This window comes from Pan paniscus, chromosome 13 (genome assembly GCF_029289425.2).
Source record: "Pan paniscus chromosome 13, NHGRI_mPanPan1-v2.0_pri, whole genome shotgun sequence".
NCBI lineage: Eukaryota > Metazoa > Chordata > Mammalia > Primates > Hominidae > Pan > Pan paniscus.
Window position 1 is genome coordinate 143,490,875 of NC_073262.2, and position 24,512 is coordinate 143,515,386.

Here is a 24,512-nt window from a genome sequence, read left to right on the forward strand (position 1 = left end):
CATCATCCCCAGGTTGGTTCAGACCCCAGTGTCCCCGAGGGAGCTGTGGTTGGCTTGGGAAGACTTTCAGGAGGTCACCAAGGCTTGCCTTGGGAGGGACCCAGGCTTCCACTCTTGTGAATCTTCTAGATCAGTCTCCACGCGGGTCTGCTTTCCAGCATCCAGAACGTGGCTGCTGAGCGTTCTCTCCTGTTTCATTCTTATGGGAGCATTTAGGTCTTTTTTTGGTTTACCTTTACCTTCATTTTAGTGGCATTTCAGGAGGGAGAGATGATAAATGGATGAATACCACAAATAGGACATGGAAGAAAATAAACCAAACGCAAAAGGGTAAACAGTTTATAATTCTATCTATATAACCGCTAAAACAGGCACGAATTAGCAGAACAAGCACGTTAATTAGTAACACACAGCTAAATTTTAAAAACAGCTAAGAGAGTTGAAAAAAATTGGGTATGAGGAACAAAGGCTGCTGATTTTCTAAACAAATTTTATGAAATGTTTGATTGTTCTACACTGTGCTCATACTTAACCTAAAAAGAATCATTTTAAAAATCATTACCAAACAGTTGAGGTAAAATAAATAGAAATTCCTCATTTTGGTTGACAAATACTGATATATGTGAAATCAAAAATCAGTTTGCTCATTAAAATTAATATTTCCTGCCCGGGTCAGGCGTGGTAGCTCATGCCTGTAATTCCAGCACTTTGGAAGGCCGAGGTGGGTGGATCACAAGGTTAGGAGGCTGAGACCAGCATGGCCAAGACGGTGAAACGCCATCTCTACTAAAAATACAAAAATTAGCTGGGTGTGGTGGTGGGCACCTATAATCCCAGCCACTCGGGAGGCTGACACAGGAGAATTGCTTGAACCTGGGAAGCAGAGGTTGCAGTGAGCCACGATCACGCCACTGCGCTCCAGCCTGGGTGACAGAGCGAGACTCCGTCTCAAAAAAGTAATAATAATAACAATAATATTTCCCAATAGAGAGCAAAAGGGCTGAATGGAGGCTTCTACTTCTGCAATATGGTGGGTGAGACACCCTCCATTATAAAGCACCTAGAAATTCAGGATTAATAACAAACATCAGAAGAAAATTAGAGGACTCCTCAGAAGGAAAGGAAAAAGAGGAAGAAGGAGATGAAATTAAGGTGGCAACAAAGCTACAGGCATTTGGTGATACCAGAAACCAGAGAATTTGGTTTCACCTGCTGTGGGGGGAATGGGAGGCAGGACCTCAAAGAGACAGAAAGTGATGATTGGAACCAAGTCACCACAAAATTGAATCCTTCAAAGCTACAACCTCTGTGAAATGGAAGGCTGGGTAAAAAAAGGGACACAGGGGAATTAATCTGAATGACACCCAGCTCTAGGTGGTGAAAAAGCAAGTGTTACTGAGAATTTAAGGCCACAGGCCTGTCCTCATAAAGTTTGGGTTTCAAATTTACAACACCTGCATGATCAGTGAAATCCAAATTCAAGAAGTTAGCTCAGAGTAGTTCTCAGGAGTTAGGCCCCAAAGCACCTAACAAAGCACATACAAATCCTCCCAGGAGAAGGCTTCCTTTCCCAGGGCCCCAAGATTCCCACATATGAACATCAGCCAAATGTTAGCTCACAATGAAATATTACCAAACACTTGGAGAAGCAATTCACCATAAGCAAGAGTCACCAAAAAAGGAGAGGAGAGAAGAAGGAAAGGGAAGGGAAGGGGAGGGGAGGGGAGGAAAGTGGGGAGGGAGAGGGGAGGGAGAGGGGAGGGAGGGCAGAGGGGGGGAGGGAGAGGGGAGGGAGGGCGGAGGGCGGAGGGAGGGGGGAGGGAGGGCGGAGGGAGGGGGAGGGAGGGGGGAGGGAGGGGGGAGGGAGGAAGGAGGGGGAGGGGGAGGGAGGGGAGGGGGAGGGGGGAGGGAGGGGGAGGGAGGGGGAGGGGGGAGGGAGGGGGAGGGGGGAGGGAGGGGGAGGGACGGGAGAAGAAAGAGAGAGGGAAGAGAGGGATTAGATCCTCAGCGACTTCAGATATTAAAATTGTGAAATACAGATTATAAAAATAAGTTGGCTTAAATGTTCTAAGAAATAAGCAGAAGTGAAAAACAATGGGGTAAAATATGGGAAAGAACCATGCAGAACTTTTAGAAATAAAATGTAATTATTTAAAACTGAAAACTTAGCAGACATGCTAATCAGCAAATTAAATGGAGCTCAACACAGAATTAATGAACTGGAAAATATGTCAGAAAAAAATTACCCAAAATGATCCCAGAAAGAAAAAAAGGGCGAAAATATAAAACCAAAGTTCAGAGTCAAGTAATATGGAGGAATTCATTAATTTATCATGACAGGGATTTTAACACACTTCTCACTAATTGGTAGATCAAACAGATATATAATTAATAAGAGCATAGCATGAATAACACAATAATCATAAATTAATGGACATATGTGCCTCTCACAGAAAATTAGAGCAACATTCTTTTCCATTACATATGGAACATTTACAATATTTTACCATGTACTAGACCATAAAGCAACTCCCAGTAGCTTTCAAAGACCTGTATAAAATGAATCATGTAATTTGAACACAATTAGACTAAAAATTAATTTAAAAATAATTAAAAACCCATATGTTTAGAAATTTAAAAAATAAACTTCTAAATAACAAACCAAAGGAAAAATCATGATGAAAATATAAAAATACTTACTAAATGGAAATGAAAACACTAATAGCAAAACATGGAGTTTTCATGTCCAGCCATGACAGAGTCCCAGGGACCAGGCTTAACCTCTCACTGTAAACAATAACTAGCAAAGAAGACAAAATATACGAAAATACTGGTGTTCAGACATCAGACAATAGGCAGTGCAGGACTGTGATTCCTGAGAGAAGGGGCACATACTAGGTGAGCCCTGTGATCACTCCAAATCTGCCTGGAGGCAGGCACAGCAAGGTAGGACCCAAGAGCCTTGGCAGCTTTGACAGGTTGAGAAGATGGTGGTCAGAGTTTGGGTGGGCAGAGGCAGCTGGAGGTTGTGAGTCAGAGTTCTGGAAGAAAGGAGCTGCTCAGCAGAAGTCCAGAAATTTGCACAGGGGTACCCTTGAGTCTTTTCAGAGTACTAGTCCATTCCTGGATAATCCAGACACAAAAAGACTGGGCCGTTGTAATCTGAACAATTCTCAAAACTCACACAAGGTAAGGAGACATCTGTGACCCTATCAGCCAGAACAGGGAGTCCTCTTGAGCCTCCACTCCAGATATTCCGTGGAGACCCTGGAGAAGGCATGCCCTAGGTGGGGGACTAAACTATTCCTGCAGGTGGTCTACTCTAGACCAGCTCTAGAAAAGCTTAAGAACAGGCCTTGACTGATCAAACTGGTCTTCAAGTAAGTTAAGCGCCTGCCAAGACAAAGCCCAACACGCACTAAAGCAAGAAACAGAAGAAGTCAGACTCTCTAAAATCTAAAAATCATGTCTAGCATCCAATCAAAAATTACTAGACCTGCCAAGAACCAGGAAAATGTGATGCATAACTTTGAGAAAAATAAGCAATAGAAACATGAATTTTCCTACAATTATTAAAGAAATTGATCCAATAGTTTAAAAATCTACCCACAAAAAAAGGCAGCAGATTCAGACACTTCTTATAGGTGAGTTCCACCATACATTTGTTTAAAAGATAATATCAGTCCTATACAAACTCTTTATGAGAATGGAGGAAAGAGAGGGAAACACCCAAAGAATATAAAGTCGTCCCTCAGTATCAGTAGGAGATTGGTTCCAGGACCCCCCACAGATACCAAAATCCACAGATGCTCAAGTCCCTCATATGAGCTGGTGTAGTATTTGCATTTGACCTACACATCCTCATATATATATATAGAGAGAGAGAGAGAGAGAGAGAGAGAGAGAGTTTCACTCTTGTTGCTCAGGCTGGAGTGCAATGGTGTGATCTCAGCTCACCGCAACCTCTGCCTCCCGGGTTCAAGCAATTCTCCTGCCTCAGCCTCCCTAGTATGCGCCACTAGGCATGCACCACCATGCCCAACTAATTTTGTATTTTTAGTAGATACAGGGTTTCTCCATGTTGGTCAGGCTGGTCTTGAACTCCCGACCTCAGATGATCTGCCCGCGCTGGCCTCCCAAAGTGCTGGGATTACAGGCATGAGCCACCGCACCCAGCCCCTTCCATATATTTTAAATCATCTCAAGATTAGTTATAATACCTAATACAATGTGAATGCTATGTATTAATAAATAGTTGCTATACTGTATTGTCCAGGTAATAGTGACAAGGGAAAAACATTTGTACATGTTCAGTATAGACAAACCATTCTTTTTTTCCAAAAATTTTGATCTGGTTGAATTCACAGATGCAGAACCCACAGATATCGAGAGCCAACTGTACTCCTAGCTCATTCACTGATGCTAATAGAATTTTAGCATCAAAGTAAACAAGAAAAAATTGAGAAAGATTATAGACCAGTTTCACTGATGAACATAGGTACAAAAGTCTGAAAAATTAGCAAGAAAATACAGTAACAAATAAAAAGGGCAATGCAGTTAAGCATATTCCAGGAATACCAGTATAGCTTGACATTAGGATAGCTATTATTATAATTTTCAAATTAAAGAAGAAAGAATATGAGGCCCTCAATAGATACTAAAAAAGCATTCCATAATTTTCAAGACTCATTTGTGATAAAATTCTAAGCAATATTAGAATAAAAGAAAACTTTTTTAACCTCATAATAGCTATCTACTAAAAACCTACCCAAACATCACACTTAATGGTAAAATGATAGGAACATTTCCTTTAAATTCAGAAACAAGTCCAGGATGCTTGCTATCTCTACTTCTATTTAACATTGTAGGAGAGGTTCTGGCCAAACCAGTAAGACAGGAAAATAACAAACAACATAAATATGAATTTGAAAGAAAGAAACCAAACTGTCATTATTTACAGACCATTTGCTCAACTACACATAAATCAAGAGAATCCACAGAAAAAATATTTGAATTAGGAAGGTTCAATAAGGTTGTAGAAATCAAGAACATTCTTATATATCTGATAAAGAATTAAAACTTATTTTAAGGTATCCTTTAAAATAATAACCCAACCTGGCACAGTGGCTCACACCTGTAGTCCCAGCTACCATGGAGGCTGAGGTAGGAGGATCGCTTGAGCCCAGGAATTCAAGACCAGCCTGAGCAACATAGCAAGACCCATTTCTAAAACAAAAAAAAAAATTTTTTTTTAATTAGCCAGGAGTAGTGGCAACATCTGTAGTACCAGCTCCTTGGGAGGCTGAGGTAGGAGGATCACTTGAGCTCAGGAGTTCGAGGCTGTGGTGAGCTATGATCACACCACTGCACTCCAGGCTGGGCAACAGAGCAAGATCTTCTCTCTAAAAAATAAATAAATAAAATAATAACCCAAACTATAGAGTACCTAGGAATAAATGTCACTAAGTTTTGTTTTTTGAGATGGAGTCTCACACTGTCGCCTGGGATTGGAGTGCAACGGTGCGATCTCGACTCACTGCAACCTCCGCCTCCTGCGTTCAAGTGATTCTCCTGCCTCAGCCTCCCGAGTAGTTAGGATTACAGGCGCCCACCACCACGCCCGGCTAATTTTTTGTATTTTTAGTAGAGATGGGGTTTCACTGTGTTGGCCAGGCTGGTCTCGAACTCCTGACCTCGTGATCTGCCCGCCTCAGCCTCCCAAAGTGCTGGGATTAGAGGCATAAGCCACCACGCCCAGCCGTCACTAACTTATTATAAAGAAAATTGTAGAACTTTACTAAAAACATTGCAGAAAATCTAAATAAATGGAGAACTATAACTTATTGGTGGAAAATAAATCTCAATATCTTGAAAACATTTAATTTTACCCAAATTGATTCAAAAACTCAATGTCATTTCATATGAAAACTCAAGTTCTTTTGTGAATCATGACAAGTTGCTTCTAGAAATGTATATGGTAGAGTAAGATGTTAAGAACATCAATAACAAGTCTGAAGAAGAAAAAAAAAAGACCAGAGGGCAGAGGGCAACACGCCCTATGATCTCGAGCCTTGGTAGAAAGCCCTGGCATGAAGTCGGGCTGTGCTGGGACAGGAAGAGGCCATCACGAGTGCAACAGAAGGGACCCCAGGAACAGACCTGCAGAAGCACAGCCCTTTTGACATCTGGGAAAGGTGGCTTTACAGAGCAAGGGGGAGAGGACGGATGACCGAACCAGCGATGGAAGGAACACTGGTTGGCAATATGGAGAATACACCATTAGATCCCTTTATATGTCAAATAAATTCCATGTGGATTAAAGACCTCTATGTTAACAAAAAATGTTTTGGAAGAAAATAAAGAAGAGTTATATCTTCACACTACCCCCAGGGAAGGAATTTTTTTTTTTTTTTTTTTTTTTTTGAGACAGAGTCTCACTCTGTCGCCCAGGCTGGAGTGCGGTGGTGCAATCTTGGCTCGCTGCAACCTCTGCCACCAGGATTCAAGAGAAATACCTAATGTAAATGACGAGTTGATGGGTGCAGCAAATCAACATGGTACATGTATACCTTTGTAACAAACCTGCACGTTGTGCACATGTACCCTAGAACTTAAAGTATAAGAAAAAAAGTTTCTTGTGCCTCAGCCACCCAAGTAACTGGGATTACAGGCATGCGCCATCACACCTATTTTTATTTTTATTTTTATTTTTTGTATTTTCAGTAGAGATAGGGTTTTGCCACATTGGCCAGGTTAGTCTCAAGCTCCTGGCCTCAAGTGATCCACCCACCTCGGCCTCCCAAAGCGCTGGAATTACAGGTGCGAGCCACCGCACCCAGCCGGAAAGATTTCTTAACCCACGGAAAACACCAAAATGAAAGTTTGGGTATCAAAAGATATCACTAAAACGGTGATGAGAACCCCACCCACCTGGAGAAGGTATCTGCAACACATACAATTCAACGAAGGATTTGTACGCAGAATACACAGAGGACAGATAAAAATAAAAATTTACAAAAATCACAGAAGAAAATGGGCAAAAAGATATGAACTGGCAATTTACATGAAAAGATACTCAACCACGATAGTAATTCGGAAACCATATTTTCAAACTGTATCCACCAGATGGCAACATTTAAAAGTAGGGCACACCAAACGCTGTCAGAAGGAGGCCACAGGAGCTTTTACAGCTCACCTTGGGAGTGAACGGGTGCCACCACTTTGAAAATAACATGGTAACATCTGGAGGGGCTGCAGACCTTGTGCCCCAGCAACTCTGCAAGTAGAGATGCTATACATATTCACAGGGAGAAATACACCCAAATGCAGAATGACATATCATTACAAAAAGAATGGAGACAGCCCAAATGCCCAGCATCCAAGATGCAGATGAATGCAGAGTCGGCTGCAGGCCCCTCGAAGTTTCAAACACACAAGCAGCACTCCACAGACTCGGGGCAGACGATGACACTCCAGGAGCGATCAGCACCGAGTTCATGGTGCCGGGCGTGGAGGGGGTCTAAGGGCCTGGACGCCACCAAGGCCACTCGATGTGCCCGCCATGGTGACGTGGAAGGACCTCCTTCCCACCAGGCCCCATCTGTCCGTCTTCCTCCCCAGGGTGATGTGGGTCGGCCGAGATGCCGGGTGGTGGTGAGCCCTCTGCCACTGCTACCCTTGAGGAGCAGGTTGGAAATGCCTTATTTTGAAAGCTAATGTGGGCATGTGGCCGTTGGTTGTAATATTCTGTATTCTTTGTTGTATATTTTTGCTACCACATGACACAATTTTTAAAGATGTAACTATTGGCCGCGTGCAGTGGCTCATGCCTGTAATCCCAGCACTTTGGGAGGCCGAGGTGGGCAGATCACTTGAGGTCAGGAGTTAGTGACCACCCTGGCTTGTAACATGGTGAAACCCTGTCTCTACTAAAAATACAAAAATTAGCTCAGCGTGGTGGCAGGCACCTGTAATCCCAACTACTTGGGAGGCTGAGGTAGGAGAATCACTTGAACCCGGGAAGCAGAGGTTGCAGTGAGTAGAGATTGCGCCACTGCACTCCAGCCTGGGCTACAGCGTAAGACTCCATCTCAAAAAAAAGAAAAGAAGAAAAGAAAAGAAAAGAAACTATCTTCAAGAAGTTGTTCTGTCAGCCAACCTGAGAGGGAGCCACGTGGCCCCAAAGGTGGCCAGAGCCTGTGGGCGTGGCTGATGGCAGAAGGCAAAGCTGAGGATGAGGGTCTGACACAGCTGAACCCCTGAGAAGGCGGGGGGTTGCGGTCCACAGTGCCAGACACAGCACATGCCAGAGCCCAGGAGAAAGGGTGAGCTCCCCTCAAAGACAGAGAGGGGCACCTCTGGGACAGGTGGGGCAGGAAGTCATCAGAAACAAGAAGCATGAACTGGTCCTGTGGGGTGAGGTCATGCTGGCTGGAGTGGCCAGAGATGAGGGCACAGGCTCAAGGGTGGCAGGGAGGAAGCCAGAGGGGTTGGGATGACTGCTCAGAGGCAAAGAAGAGGCCGAGAAGCTGCTGGTGGCAGGGTGGGGTCTGCGCTGGGGACATAGAGGCAACACCACGGGTGTCTGAGGCTCTGACTAGACCCAGGATGCACCCACGGGAAGTGGGCAGAGAAGATGGCCCGTGGGCAGGAGAGGGAAAGAGGGCTGGGGGCCATCCATGCGGGTATGTGGGTATGGCCAGCCGGCTGTGATGACTCCAGGAAAGGGAGACCATAAGCCCTGAGCCAGGGGCCCCAGGACAGAGGAGAGGGGAACAGAATCCATTCACTTGGTAAAAATGCATGCAGAAAACCCACTGGGCGCACCGGGCCACGCCCCGCAAGTCACTGCAGGCACAGAGGGCAGGGTGGCCCCGGAGGAACTCCCCTGTTGCTTTGGGGCTCTGGGACCATTTCAGGTTCCTGCCTCACCCTGGGGTGGGGGCATCAGCAGAAAAAGCCAAGTCCCTGTGGAAGGGGGCCGGGGGTGGCACCAAGGCAGATGACAAAGCATGCCTCAGCTCGAGGAGTGTCCAGGAAAGACCAGGCATGGGGTGACGGTGAGGGCCAGACACAGGTCTGGCACAGGCACTCCCTGCCCAGCTGCTGGAGAGGCCCATGCTGCAGAGCATCGCACAGGCATCCGCCTGGAGCCCACACGCCCTTCACCTCTGGGTCTGCCTTCACCTCAGGGGTCCGCCTTTACCTCGGGATCTGCCTTCACCTTGGGGATCCACCTTCACCTGGGGATCCACCTTCACCTCAGACATCTGCCTTCACCTCGGGATCCACATTCACCTCAGGGATCTGCCTTCACCTCAGGATCTGCCTTCACCTCGGGATCTGCCTTCACCTCTGGGTCCGCCTTCACCTCAAGATCCACCTTCACCTCAGGGATCAGCCTTCACCTCGAGATCCACCTTCACCTCAGGCAGGGATCTGCCTTCACCTCAGGGATCCGCCTTCACCTCGGGGATCCGCCTTCACCTCAGGGATCAGCCTTCACCTCGGGGATCCGCCTTCACCTCGGGGATCCGCCTTCACCTCGGGGATCTGCCTTCACCTCAAGGATCCACTTGCTCCCAGTTAGACAAGTGGCCCGCCATGTGCACACCCAGCAGGGCCAGCCCAGAACAAAGCATCGGCATGGGCCACTTCCTGAAACACTGATCCTTCTTGAAGAGTTTGAGAAAAAAACCACTGCAGGTTTTTCTTAGAATTACAACCGATTGTCATAGAGGAGTGTCCTGGCCACCCCTGGAGAGTAAGGAGCCCCAGGTCCAATGACTGCAGGCACACTGGTCGCTCTGAGACCCCATGGGATAGGGCCAGAGCCCACCACACAGCCCCCAACTGCAAAGGGCGTGGGAGAGGCGTTTCCTGGGACCTCAGCCCTGAGTGCCGCTTGCAGAGGGCAGGGAAGGGGCAGGGGCTCAGGCATGGGAACTCAGGCACCTGGTGGAAGGCAGGGGTGAGAAGTGAGGCTAACATGGAAGCCCGCACCCCCAGCCCCGCCATCCACCCTCCGAGGGTGGTCACTGCCAGTGCCCCCAGGTGAGCAGCTGAATGGCTTTCTCCATAGCAGGAGTGAAGCCTTCAGTGAGCTGAAGAATGCAGTACCCCTCATTCTGATATGCAGGGGCAGCTTGGTAGCCAGCCCCACCCCTTCACCTAAGCCAGGGCCTGCCATGGACACCCCACCCCCCATGGACACCCCACCCCAGCTCTGGTCAGAACCACTCCGGGGTGAGCAGCAGCAGCCCTGCCGCTCCCGCCAATGGCCTCCCTAACACATGATGTGCCAACTAATGCCTTCCTCGGGCATGAGAACAGAGTGTGAAAGGGAAGGACCAGAGCTGCCAGCAGAAAACAGGCCCTGCGGGAAGGACAGGCAAAGCATGGAACAGACGCGAAACAACTGAGCACAACCTCTGTCCACACACCCGGGAGATTCAAGAAGATGCTCATTTTCAAAACAAGGGCAGAATGCTATGAGACAGAACATTTAGAAACATGAAGATTTTAGAGATGAAAAATGTAAGAGATGAAGTACAAGATTCCAAAAACCCTAGAAAAGGCAGTCAAAGGACTTTAGAATATAAACAAGGAGACAGAATATACAAGAGAAAAGCAACCAAACAGACCAACCCATGAATTCAGGGTAAAAGAAAAAATGAAAAGGAGGAAATTACGAACAAATAGAAGTAGAGACCCTGACTTCAGTGTGAAGGGCCCATCGAGTGTCAATAAATGCGAACCCCATCCTTACACCCATCGACATGAAGTTAGAACACCAAGGAAAAGACAGGATCCTAAAAGCTTCCAGGGAGAAAAGACGAGTTGCCAACAAAGCCTGCTCATAAGTGACCTGATGCAGAAAGCCATGGTGACCCTATCCTCAGAGTTCCCAGGAAAACTACTTACGAACAGAAGCACCCCCAGACACTACCACCCAGAGCAAGGACACAGCAAAAACACTCTCACACACCAAAGACTCATGCACCCTTTCAAGGAAGTCACACAAGGATGTGCTCCAGCAAAACAAGACAGGAAACCAAGAAACAAGCAGCTCTAGGGTCCAAGAAACAGAAACTCCAGTCCAGGGGACATGGCAAGCAGCTGCCAGAGGCCACTTCTGGAGGTGCAATAAAAGGGAAAAAAACCCATTCAAGAAAATAAAAAGGCTGGGCACGGTGGCTCATACCTAAAATCCCAGCACTTTGTGGGGCCGAGGCAGGAGGATTGCTTAAGCTCAGGAATTCAAGACTTGCCTGGGCAACATGGCAAAACCCCGTCTACAAAAAATTAGCCAGGTGTGGTGATATATGCCCATAGTCCCAGCTATTCAGGAGGCTGAGATAGGAGGATCACTTGAACCCAGGAGGTTGAAGCTGTGGTGAGCTGTGACTGCACCACTGCACTCCAACCTGGGTGACAGAGTGAGACCCTGTCTCTAAAATGAAATAAAATAAAGATAACCAAGAGCTGGAGAAAATAAAACACCAACCAAGAACATCTTGCCTAAGTACAGAGCTGACGCAAAGGGTGTGGGGCCGTAAGCGTGTTCCTCTGGTCTGCGCCTAGCCCACTGCAGCCACTACTTGTCCTAGAGCTGCAGCCCTCCCAGGCCCCAAGGACCTGCACCCATGGTGGGGCCCTGGCCCCAGAAGCAGGAGAGTGGGGACCAGATGACACCAAGCAACTGAGTACAGCCCCACCCCAGCCCCACAGCAGCTCCTCAGGAGCCACACCGACCCATGACCTTGAGCATTGACTGCCCAGCCCTGTCCTGCACCGTCCTGGCTTGAGCTGATGACAGATGGAGAAGGAAACTGAGGCCCACCCTCAGGTGGGCCTTTCTGGCAGGGCTGAGGTGGGGGCAGGAACCCCTTGAAGGCATTCCTGGCACTACCAGCCTCAGGGAAGGGGCCCTACAGGAGCAGTCTGGGGCCATGCCTGTCCCTAGAGCTGCATTTCAGGAGCCCCACGGGAGGCCCAGAGGGAAGGGGGTGCCTGTCATTCCTAAGCCAGGCTCAGGAATCCATAGGTTCTGAACAAGAGACACTGAGACCCAAAGACACCCCAACCCCTGAGAGGGTGGCCAAAGCTCAACCTGGACTCTACCAGAAAATGCGGTACCTGGGCTAAAACAACCGGCTCAGCCATGGAAGAGCACTGACTGAGTCTTCACTCTGTGTGAGGCACCGTGGGGTTGGGAGAAGTGGGGGGTAATGGGGGTGGAGGAGAAAGTGGAGGGATGAGCAGAAAGCACTAAAGGAGCTACCATCCTCGGAGTCCCAGGTCCTCACTTTACAAGCCACATGGGCTTCTCAGGAGCCTCAGTCTCCATACCTGGAAAATGGGAACACCACCACCTGGCTCAGTGGGGTCCGAGCCAAGCGGTGCTGTTCTCATTGTTCAGGTGTGGAGTGGCATGGGATAAAGGGAAGCACATGAGGTGCACAGTGCAGGCTATGACCAGTGTTCTCCGTCTTCTTCCCCACCCCTGGAAACCTATGGTTGTGGAGGGGGTGCCAATCTGAGGGGTAGGGGTGACAGCAGGCATCATGGCAGAGGCAGCATTTGAGGGGGGCCTAAAACCTAATGTGGAGGTTGAGTAGAAAGTATTGAGAAGAAACCCAGGCAAGAACAAAGACAAGGACAAGGGATGCAGAGTGTGTGTGTGTCTATCTGCATGCATGCATGTGTGTATGCATGTGTGCATAAGCATGTGTGTATGTGTGTTTGTGTGTGAATGTATGTGTGGGTATGTGAGTGTGCATGAGCATGCATGTGTGTGTATGAGTGTCTGTGTGTGTGAATGTATGCATGGGTGGGTGTGCGTGCATGTGTGTGTCAGTGTGTGTGCAATGTGTGTGTATGTGTATATGCATGTGGATCTGTGTGTGTTCAAGTGGATGCATGTGACTATGAGTGTGTGTGGCCGGGTGACTGCTCTGGACCCCTCCAGGGCACTGTGGGGAGGGGTGAGGAATAAGCACGAGGATGCCTGGAGAGCCAGGCACTGGCCTGCCCTCCCTATACCCCAAGGCGTCCTGAAATCTGGCAGGGATGGCAAGCAGGAGGGACCCCCAAAGGTCATCTGAATCCCCAGGCTCTGTGGCAGCCAGGGCTGGGCCTGCCCAGACCACAAGGCCTGGGATTAGGAGATTAAATCCAGGGTGAGGAGGCTTTAGAGAGGCAGCAGCCCCTCCTACTCAGATTCCGGCAACCCCAGCCTCTGAGTCCCACATCCAAGTCCCATATCCACACATCCGGATCAATCTCTACAATGCACTAGGCCTGCAGGAGGCCAAAGCTGGCAGGATGGGCTGGCAAGGAGCAGGAGAGGTCAGGAGGCTCAGTCTCCACCTGCTGCTGACCTTGACTGTGCCCTCTGCCCCACAGCACCCCCAACTGCAGCACATGGCCAAGCCCAGCCAGCTGTTCCCTGGGTTCTTGAGGCCCTGGGGGTGGGGGCACTGGGGTGGCGAGAGGCCAGCCAGGCTGAGGGTGGGGATCCCAGTGGGGCTCAGGAGCTAAAGAGCAAGCTGGCTTCGTCAGGTGGGGCCACTGTGTCCCTGCCTCTGCCCAGGTGCCATGCCAAAGGACTGGGATGCAAAGCTCTGGGATCCCAAACCCTCCTGTAGCAGGGATGGGCCTATGGCCGGAGGCCACCACCTAAGGGGCAGAAGCCGGCAAGGACGCAGGCCCAACGCTGCCTGGCTGTGTCCCTGGGTACCCTGGCCACCCATGGACAGGTTCGGGGCAGGGTGTGGCCCAGCCCCCCATGGTTCTCAGAGACGCTCCTGGGCATGGAGTGGGTGATGGGCAGTGGGAGGTGACACCTTGAGTCCCTTTGGCCACCCATATTGCGGGTGGTGAGGCACATCCTTTGGGCCTAAGAACACTGAATGTGGCAATGACCTAGAGAGGTCCCCAGACTCTGCAGGCAGACAACCACGTGCTCATCCTACCAATCACAGCCACCCAGAGACCCAGGCCCACCACTCTCCACCCGTGGTGGCAGCTCAGGCCCCTCCCAGCTCACTGATAGATGTGCACGGATGGTTTCAGGCCTGACGGGATTGGCCAGCCAGGCACGCGCAGGGCTCAGTAAATCCCAATGACCTAATGCTGGTAGCCCCTCCATAGACCCCAATCTGGTAGGACCAGGGCTCTGTGGGAACGTCTCCTTTCCCGTCCCCACCACACCCAGTTCACCTGCTTTGGCCGGCCCGGCTGAGTGGCCTGAAGAGATGCCCTCAGTCTCCTCCAGGGCCTCCTCCTCCAGCCCACATCTCCCCCTCCACCCTTCACAAATCCCACAGGAGGACTGCCCTACCCTACTCCCAAAGGGCATGGGGGACCCAAGGTCAGCAGTCATGACATCAGTGAGGACTGCGGGGCACAGGCTGGGCGGCCGGGCAGTGACCCCAGTTTTAATCCTGATCCAGCCAAGCATCATCCCTGGGATTTGGGCAGAACTCCAGGCTCCACCTGTTTGTGGCTGGCTGGCTGGAGCCCCAGATGGGGCAGTCTGTGGGACATTCCAGTGGGGAAGGGGGAAAGGAGGCACCCAGGGGGGCAGCACCCGGCTGGGAGCAGGGCTGGCACACAGCAGACATCTTGCAGGCCCTCACCACAGGGACCTCCCTGGGCCCGGCCCGGGACCCCTGCCTTGACAACTGATTCCATCCTCTGTCCACCCTGCGGACCTGCCCGGGGAGGACACCTGCAGGACCTCAGATCCATCTGCAGCCGGAGTGAAGCTGTTCATCCGGGCCCTGCCTTGGACCCAGGGCCCTCCCGAGACTTCACCCCGGGTAAAGGCTGCCCTCCTCCGATGCCACGCTGGGCCCCTCAGCCAGCGGCCTTACCGCATCCCTCCTGCATCCCTCCGGTCCAGACGGTTCCTGGGTCTTGACTCCAACCACCCCATCAACCAAACAAGGAACCCCTCTAAATAGACGGTGTGTGTTCAGTGCAAGGGCAGCCCTGAGCCCTGGCCCTGGCCCATCCCACACCCTGCACCGCAAGCTCCACATCTGCCCCACTCCTGACTGCCCCACTCCTGACTGCCCCACTCCACAGCCTGGCTAAGGCTGGTGGCCAACCACACCTGCAAAATGGCCGCCGCAGGTGCAGCCCCAACCCCCACGTGGACCCCAGAGCTTCCCTTCAAACCCTCTGCTGCCTTCTCACACCACGAGGGTGCTGGCATGGCTTCCCTGGCAAAGGCCCCGCCAGCCTGAGTGCGACCGGGTGTCCCACAGAGCCGAGCACGGTGTCGCGCTGTGCGTCCCCAGGGTGAGGCCAGTGCCAGCCCTGCGCGGCAGGGGCCTCTCCGCACCGCCTCCTCTCCGCAGCCGCAAGATCCAATCCGCTTGCCCTGGCAGGCCTTTAATTCCAGCAATGCAGGCACCCCTTGGAAAGGGCTGACGCTTGGGGAAGGGGGTCCTCCAGTCTCTGGGGGAAAGTCCCTATTCCCGGGGACGTGGGCGCGCATCGGGTCCGCGCCGGGCGACGTCGCGCTCGCGCCCAGCAGGCCCCATGACTTGGCATTCCCTCCTTCCCCTCCCCCTCCCGCCCCTGCGGCCGGCAGGGCCCCCCCAACCCCACCTACCGGCGCCCAGCGCCCCGCTCCTGCGGACCCTCCCTCCCGGCGGGGATGCTGCCCCGGCCCTTCCCAGCGAGAGGGCAGTGCCACTGGTTTGGGGGAAGTCAGCGTGAGGAGCGGCTTAAAGCGGGAGTGCGAAGGTCTTCGCGGCCACTGTTCCTTCGTGTCATCCGAGCCCGGGCGCCGGGGGCGCGCCGCCAGCCTAGACCCTGCGGCCCCGCAGCCCCTCCCTCGCCGCCGGGCCACACCTGTTACAGGGGCGCTGGCTGCTGAGACGCAGGCAGTGCTCGCCGGCGGCCCCTCCCAGGTGCTGGGTCTTTCTGGAAGGGAGCTGGGGTCTCTGGCGTGGGAGGGGGTGATGGGCAGGCCGGCCGTGCAACGAAGCGGGTGGCCAGGCCCCAACGCCGCAGCCCCCGCCCCGCCCGCCTGTTTTGCTCCCGGCTCCAGCATCCGCCCTCCCCCACCCCGGGAACCAGAGCAGCTGCCCGCGCCCGGCCGCCCTGCGCGCTCTCCCCTCGGGCCGAGGCGCTGCAGCCGCGCACCCTCCCAGGTGCGGCGTCAGCGTCCTCAGCCCCGCTCACCATCCCTCCCCTCCCCCGCCGTCTGGGCGCAGCCCCTCCCGCAGCCCCGCCGGTGGCTCCTCTCCAGGGAAGCGGAATAGCCGGGGAAGGGCGGGGGTATCCCGATCCCGCCGGCCGGGCGAGCCCTCCCGAGGGCGACCCCCGCCCGCCTAAGCCGAGGGTCCCGCTGCAGCCGAGATCGCGGCAAAGGGACCTTTTCCAGCGGCACCTGAAGGGCGGACACCCCTGAATTTCCCCCATTGTTCTCTGCGGAGATGGAGGAAGGTCTGGAAGTGAAGGGGCCTCGCAGTGCCTGCGCTTTGGGCGGCAACAAGGGCGCCGGGCCGGAGCTCCCCGCCCTGGGCGCAGTGGGTGCAGGTGCGGGCTGCGGGCGCGGGCTGCCGGGCGCAGGTGCGGGGCGAGGGGCGCGGGCGCGGGAGGCCGGGCGGGCGGCGGCCTTACCTCTCCGGCGTTACTGGCGGCGGCCCCGCATGGGCACTGGCATGGGCGCGGGCTCCCGAGCCCGGAGCTGCTGCCGCTCGCCGGCTGCTCTGCGCTGTGACGGCGCCGCCGCGTGACGGGCTGCGCGCCCCCGGCCCGGACCGCCCCGCGCCCCTCCCGAGGCGCTGGTTGGCTGCGCGCGGCGTCCGAGCTCCAGTCGCCAGCTGGTTTGTCGCGCGGGGAGAGGGACGGGCGACGCGGCCGCCGCGGGGATGGGGCTGGGGACGGAGGGGGCCGGGGCCGGGCTGTGACGTCACCGCTGACACCGCGGCGGGCCCCGCGGAGGGTGGGGGACCGACACCCGGCTCGGACGCGGCGTCCCCTCCCCCGGCGTGCCCCTGAGACCCCGCGGGGGAGGGTCCCGGCGGCGCCCCGTCCCGAAGCCCCGCGTGCACCTGAACTTGCCCGCGGACCCCTCGCCAGGCCGTCCCCCACCCTGGCCCCTTTCGAGTGAAATCGTAAAACGTCCACCTGCCCCCGCTCTGAGCCAGCGACAGACGCATCGTGGGGGGCGGGCGGGGCTGGGGAGGGAGGGCTCCTTGCGCCAGGGATGCTGGCTCCGGGTGTAACAGGTGCGCGGTGAAATCGCATCTTGTGTCGGGGCCGGGGCGCCGGGGGAAGAGCAGCAGTGACCGAGGCCCTCCCCGCCGAATGATGCAACCCGCCCGCGGACCCGCCGCCTCGCCTCTACCGCGGCTCGTGGGGACCCCCCGCCCTCCTCTCGCCCCACCTCTCCAGGCCCCCATTGTCCTCACCCCAGCCTGTCCAGTTTAACTTCCTTGGACCCCCAAGTCACACGCCGCTCGGGGGCCACCCCGGCAAACCCCAGCCTGCGTCACCCGCCCCCAGCCGCGTTCCTAGTTCCAGGGGCTGACTGGTATCTCTGTGCGCGCCACCGCCCTCCCTCCACCGTCCCAGGGCTGGGCAACTTCGACAAAGCCTCTGGGCAGCTTGCCCATGGGAACCTCCCCGCACTGCGGTGCGGGGGTGCACGGACTTCGGGCCACCCTGAACCCCGGGGCTGGGTCCCCTCCAGCCCAGCCCCTGCCATCGAGTCCCTGCCATGGGCATCCTGGCGTCGCCTGGCTAAGCCTCCCTGGCGCCCAGCAGGGGCCTGCGCTGCCCTAGCGGCCTCGCCGTTAACCATTTCATCCACACTCCTGGGAGAGCCGGCTTCACCTCAGTCCCGACAGCTGCGTGCGAGCGCCTTGCAGGTGGCTGGGGGAGATTCATATCCACTTCTGCAAGACACGGGCCCCCCACTCCCAGCCCCAGCCCCGCCGAAACCAGCTAGACAGCTCCTCCTCCTTCACTATTTCCTGGAACCACCGGCATGGAAGAGAAATCAATTGTTCTTCCTAACCCTGGCAGAAACAATAAAACCATCTGGGCTTCTGGGGCTGGGGTCTTTATCACCTCCGTTTTCCTCATGCTTTTTAATCTGGCAAGTTCTCTATTTCTCGAGGCAATAGACATTTTTCTAGGAATTAATCTATTTCACGTTAATATTTAAATGACTAGCATATCTTTTTTTCTTTATATTCTGGCTTTTTATGGTTTTGTTTGTTTGTTTGTTTGTTTATTTTGACAGGGTCTTGCTCTGTCTCCCAGGTTGGAGTACAGTGGTGCCATCTTGGCTCACTGCAGCCTCAGCCTCCCCAGCTCAAGCAATCCTCCCACCTCAGCCTCCCTAGTAGCTGGAACTACAGGTGTGTGCCACCACGCCCAGCTAATTTTAGCATTTTTTGTGGAGACAGGATTTTGCCCTGTTGCACAGGCTGGTCTCAAACTCCTGAGGTCAAGTCATCCACCCGCCTCGGCATCCCAAAGTGCTGGGATTACTGGCATGCATTTGGCCTGTATTTTGTTTTTTGCATTTTTCTCTTTTAATATTTTTAAATATTTTCAGAGCTCCAACTTTTAGTTCTGTTAAACGTCTTTCCCGTTATTTCATTTGCTTCTGTCTTTCTGTATTATTTCCTTCCTTTGTGGTTCTTTGGATTTGATCTGTTCCTCTGTCTTGAACCAAATGCTTAGCTCCTTTTTAAGCCTTCTGATTTTCCAATAGATCTACTGTATTAAAAGCTACAAAATTCCTACTACAGAACTGTCTTGGCTGAGTCTCACAAATTTGGACATAAAATGTTTTCATTATCATTCATATCTAATATTTTCTACTGTTCCTGATGATCTCCTTTTAAACCCAGGGTTATTTAATAATGTTATTTACTTTTCAATAGTGTTTCTTTAATTATAACCTTTTGTTACCAGGTTCTAATTTAATTGCATTGTTGTCAGAGAACAAGTCTGTATTCAGTCAAGATCCTGGCAGGAAGCAGATGGCACACTCAAATTGGGTAATTTGAGAAGGGTTTGATAAAGAGACTATTGACAAAGGTGTGGGCAGGAGGTCGGAGAGCCCCAAGGGCTTGGTGGCACTGCAGCCTTACTGCCTGCAGGGAGCGGGGCGGGCAGAAGCAGAGGCTCAGGTGGAGGGGTGCAGCCAGCCAGAGTTTCCTAGGAAGGGAGCCAGGGCAGCAAACCCTGGACCTCACTCTCCCTCCTCCCCTGATCTGGTAGTGCTTTGGCTGAACCCAAGGGGAAGTTGGAGGGCAGGGGCACCCAAGGAGTATGGTGCATTTTGGGTGCTCTCCTGAAGAATGGGCAAAGGGAACTCAGAAGCACAAACAGAAACTAGCAGCTCAGTCTGCATGGCCCTGTGCCTCTGGAATTCATTGAGGCTTCTTTAGGTCCTAACACATAGTCTATTTCATACATGTTCTACCTGTGTTCAAAATGGTTGTACTCTCTGCTTGATGGGCAGAGAGTTCTCTATATTATGTATTAGTTCAAAATTATTAATTCTTGACTCAGTAAGGTAAGATCCCAGAAAGAAAAGTTTTATAAGGTTATTAATCATTTTGATCAGGATTTGGAGATTTCTGCTAATTTTTGTCAATGTGAACTATGCTTATTATTTTTTAAAATCTCCAGTTAGAATTGTTAAAATATCTGCTTCTCCCAGCAGTTCCGGCACATGTTGCTTGCTGTGTATTGTGGCCATATTTTTAGATATTAGAATGATTGTGATAGACATGCATTATCAATCTGTGGCTCCTTGCGCCCATATGTATGTGTGCCCTTCTTTGTCTGGTGTTTGGAGTTTTTTAATTTTTTGCCTTAAATTTGAATGTCATACATTACATGTCAATCCAGTTTTCTTTGGTTCATATTTGCCTGCTATGTCTTTTGCCAACTTTCTTATTTTAAGCTTTTTGTATCTTTTTAAAGCGTATCTCTTTTAGGCAACCCATTGTTTAAATTTTTAAATCTAATCTGTTTCTGCCTTTTAATTGGAATTTAACCCACTTACATTTACAGCAATTACTGTTATATCAAGACTAAGCTTTGCCGCCTGTTCCCTGACTGCTCCTCATCAAAGACAGAGTCTGAGATACCAGTGCTGGCCCCTCCATCCCACTCAAGACCCCTCCGACGGGCAGCTTTATCAGGGACACCCATCAGCTTGGCCGAAAGCTTCTGGGAAGGGGACTGCAGTCTGATACTCTTCCTACCCAAGCCCCTTCCTTCCCTGTCTCTTTCGCAGGACTCAGACCTGCCTCAGGATCTGAAGCTCTTCTGCCTGCACCTGCTCCCTCCCCTCTATCCTGCATGGGCTTACTCCCAATCACCACTCGCCCCTCCTCTAATGCCACAGAGACATGGACTGACATGGATCCCCGGGGAGCATGTTTTTCTCTCCAGCTGGCCATATTCCTTGGGCGTCGAGTGACTCTGGCCTGTGAGCGCCCAGTGGTGTCGGGACAGCAGCTGCTCTACTGGCAGCCTGCAGTGGGGAGGCACAGAAGCCAGGCCCATACAGGGAAGGCCTGGAGTGCAGGCTCCTTCCTGAAACTGATCACCACTCCTTGCTGCCTCCCTCCCCAGAGCCCACAGAGGAGGAGCCACTTCCCTACCTTGTGCTGCATCATGCTGTAGCATCTGAGAGGAGGCTCTCTGGACAGCTCTCTGTTGTCTCCAGGGCCGTCCCACCCAGGAGGACCTCGCAGCTCCCTAACAGTCCCCGTGATGGCTTCCTGTGGTCCAGGCCATCCCAAGACGGGCAGGACAGCAGGACTAAGCTGTGTCTCTCCTGCCGGTCCCCCTTGCCCTGGTGCAGCCTCCACCCACTTCACAGACCTCATCTATGTTTCCAGTGGGACAAGGCCCGGTAACAGAACATGCGGGGCCCAGTGCAAAATAAAATAAAGGCGCCTTGTTCAAAAGCCTGGCAAAGTGCAGTTAAAGGTGCTAAAAATACAAACCTCTTCCTCCATTCCCCAGGCTCTCTTGATTAGCCATGGTGTTTTCTTGCTATTTAATGCCATTCTAAGTAAAGAAAAATTAAAATTTTAAATTGCTAGCATGAATTTTACTCTTCAGCTTTCTATTGTAGGATGCCAGTTTTAAATGCAGATAGAAGAGCTTTCAACTCATACACCGAATCACTGAAATTACACAGCTCATGTTTCCTAGTTCATCTGTGTGTGTTTTCTGTTCTTACCAGAACAATGAAAACCATGCACACTACTCACTTGCCTGCTTCTATTTCACTTCTCGATGCTGGCACCAACACTCTCTGCCTGCCGCTTACTGATGAGGAAGGAAGGATAAAAGGAGAACTCTGGGTCTTCCTGTCTTTCCCTTTCCTTCCATGCCACCATTTCAGTGAAAGTGCTCGGCTAATACAGGGAAGTAAAATGAGTAAGAAAAGATACAACGGGGTCCCATGTCCTTTGTGTTCCTTAGAACACCGTTGCCCCCTTTCTGTATTTGGAACAAGTTCTGGTTCAAATGGAAAACGTGGCCTTTCTGGGCTGTCTCATGCCACGCCCACTGGGCTGCAGGCATGACCTGCTCTACCTGGCACTGGAGTGAGTCTTGCTGAACTCCATACCATGGCACTGTGAACACTAGATGGGGATGGGGCTGCAGGAGCAGGCAGAGATTTGTGCGTCTCCTCTGCACCTGCCTCAATATGCCATCGGCAACACAAAACACAAAAGATGAAATTATTAAGGATCTTGGGCCAGCGACAGCAGAGCATCAAGCCAAGAGTGCGGGGCCACCTGCTCTGAGGCAGCTCACAGACCCAGTGGTGGAGGCTGTCGATTTCATCCCTTTCTTTTCCCTCCTCTCTCTCTCTCTCCCCCCACTTCATCTTCCCTCCTCCTCTTCCTCCTTTCCCTTCTGTCAATCTCATTGTTTTTCTTTGAACACTCGATCATTTCTCCACTTCTAAACAGAAAAATTAAACGTAGATCGGCATGTGACAAGCTGTGGGGCTTGCCTCTGCTATCCCTGCTCAGTTCCCACTTCCTGAGGTCAGAGTTCAGGGATGCAGGACAGGACCAACACTCCGAACCCCACCCTCCAACAGACTAGATCAAGACTTTCTCACATTAGTGCCCCCACAACGGCACTGAGGACCCACCCCCTACTGCCCTCTCTGCACACACTCAGAGGCTGCAAGCTGTCCAAGTGGCCAAGGGTAGGAGTGGCATAGTCCAGGAATGCTGGTCGCCCCGGGGCCCTGCCTGCTGACCTCTTGTTGAGGAGCAGGCTTTGCCCACCCCCAAATAAATCACTAACATGGAAGAAGTTTTCAAAAAGCAGCCACCTTGCGGGCCTGGGCCCAGGTAATTTCAGACTTTTAAGCTTAAAAAATCTAGACTGCTCTCCTATTACTTAAAGTGACCCATAGCTATGAAAAGGAGGAGACTGATGAAATTCTTGTTGTGAAGCCAGCATAACACTGATGCCAAAACCTGGTGGAGAGATCCCAAAATGGAAGACCACAAACCAATTTCGCAGCAATATGAATACAAAAATTACATAACACAGCCAGATAGAATTCAGTAGTACATTAGAATGATCCTGTAACATGGCTAAATTCTTCTCGAAAATACAAGTGTGGTACAGTATTAGGGATGGCATGAATATAATCATTCATTTTAGGAAGTTATAGGATTTAAAAAATGGGGTGATTTTAATCAATGTTGAAAAGGCATTTGACCAAGAAGCCATCTATTTCTAGTTAAAAAGAAAACAACCACACCCTTTAGGGAAACGTGGCTTCTTCCTTCACCTGAGGAGGGAGCAGCCCTGCAGGGTCTTGGTGGATGAGTCCAGCCAAGGGGCAGCCCAGGGCAGCAGGCAGCTTCACGCCTATCAGTTGCATGACTCTGGGCAAGTTCATTAGCCCCCTGTGCCCGTGACCTCTTCTGCAGCTGGAATAAAAGCTGTACCAACCTCATACAGCAGTGGTAAGGATTTGATGAATTAATGTGTAAAATGCTGAGACGAGAGCTGGACACACCATAAGCCCTATATAAACGATAGCTGACCTGGTGAAACAACAGAGAAAGCCTCATTACAATGAAGGATGTGCATTCTCACCTCCGTTGCATTTAGAAGTATCCGCCTATGCAATTAAAAAAGAGAAGAAAATACGTGACATAAATACATATTTGGTCTTTGCCCTCAGTTTCTGACACTGCATTCCTAAAATGCTTGTAATTTCCTAAGTGATGGGGTGCTAGGACCATCCTTTGTTTTGATATTTGCGTCCTAGACCAAATATTTGATTCCAGGACCTCAGGTCATGACAGAGAGCTCCTAAATCCTTCGGGCTTTCCTGGGGGATAGGAACGTCTTTTGTTCTAATTAAGTGACTCTTGGTGGGTTCTTGGATAGCTTCAGGATGGGGGCTGGTCACCAGAAAGATTAAGCCATAATTAAAATCTTGGAACTTTCAGCCCCACCCCCTCACCCTCTGGGGAGAGGAGAGAGGCTGGCAACTGAGCAGCAGGTCAGGCTGTGTGATGAAGTGCCATGGTCCGAATGCTGGTGTCCTCCCTCAATTCATGTGTTGGAGCTTAATCCCCAATGTGATTGTATTAAGAGGTGGGACCCTTAGGAGGTGACTGAGTAATGAGGATGGAGCTGTCACACACAGAATTAGTGCCCTTGTTAAAGAGTTGAGGAGCCCCTTCTCCCCTCCACCAGGGGAGGACCCATAGAAGGCACCACCCACGAGGAACAGGCCCTCATCAGACGCCATATCTGCTGGTGCCTTGATCTTGGATTTCCCAGCCTCCAGAATGATACGCAATAAATTTCTGTTGTTTATCAATTATCCAGTCTGAGGTGTTCTGTTTTAGCAGCCGAACAGACCAGCACAGGAAGTCTTCATAAAAATCCCTAAAGGACAGGGTTTGCAGAGCTTCTGGGCTGGTGAACACACCCACGTGTCAGGAAGGTGGTGCCCTCCACTCCACAGGAACAGAGGCTCCTGCACTCAGAGCCCTTCTAGACCCTGCCTGTGTCCCTCTTCATGTGGCCATTCATCTGTGTCCCTGACAGGTCCTCCATAATAATCCAGTACATGCAAATGTTTCTCTGAATTCTGTGAGTTGTCAGCAAATTATTGAGCCTGAGGAGAGGGTCCTGGAAGCTTCTGATTTGTAGCCAAGTTGAACGTAAGTGTGGGTAACCTGGGACTCACCACTTTCGACTGGCATCTGAAGTGGGGGTGGTCTTCAGAGGCCAAGTCCTTAACCGGCGGGGTCTGCGCTAATTCCAGCTAATTAGTGTCATCACTAAATTGTAGAACACCCAGCTGGTGTCAGAAGAGTTGGATAATTGGATGGTGTGGAGAAAATAACCCTCACATTTGGTATCAAGTGTTCAGTACAGGGAATAAACAGCTGTTTTTTCCTATTTAAATAGCAGGTTAAAATATTAGAATGGAAGAAACAAAGTTATTATTT

General features: G+C 51.5%; 1 protein-coding gene and 1 long non-coding RNA gene across 20 annotated transcripts in view; one reads left to right on the plus strand and one right to left on the minus strand.

Moving 5' to 3' along the window:
- The window catches only part of KIF1A (kinesin family member 1A), a 109,539-nt gene extending 91,979 nt beyond the window's left edge, over window positions 1-17,560 (minus strand). For 16 of the 19 annotated variants that reach the window (XM_034955551.3, XM_034955550.3, XM_034955549.3 and 13 more), the window contains exon 1: window positions 16,642-16,798. The gene's annotated coding sequence lies outside the window, so the exon portion shown is untranslated. Of the gene's footprint in view, window positions 1-16,641; window positions 16,799-17,435 lie in introns of those variants that run through there. The other 3 variants (XM_057301561.1, XM_057301559.1, XM_057301560.1) reach the window with 1 other exon arrangement.
- LOC134728721 (uncharacterized) lies at window positions 15,870-21,337 on the plus strand. Its single transcript, XR_010109436.1, has 3 exons — window positions 15,870-16,557; window positions 18,952-19,037; window positions 20,062-21,337. It is a non-coding gene; the product is annotated as an uncharacterized LOC134728721 (long non-coding RNA).
- Window positions 21,338-24,512: the final 3,175 nt, after the last annotated feature.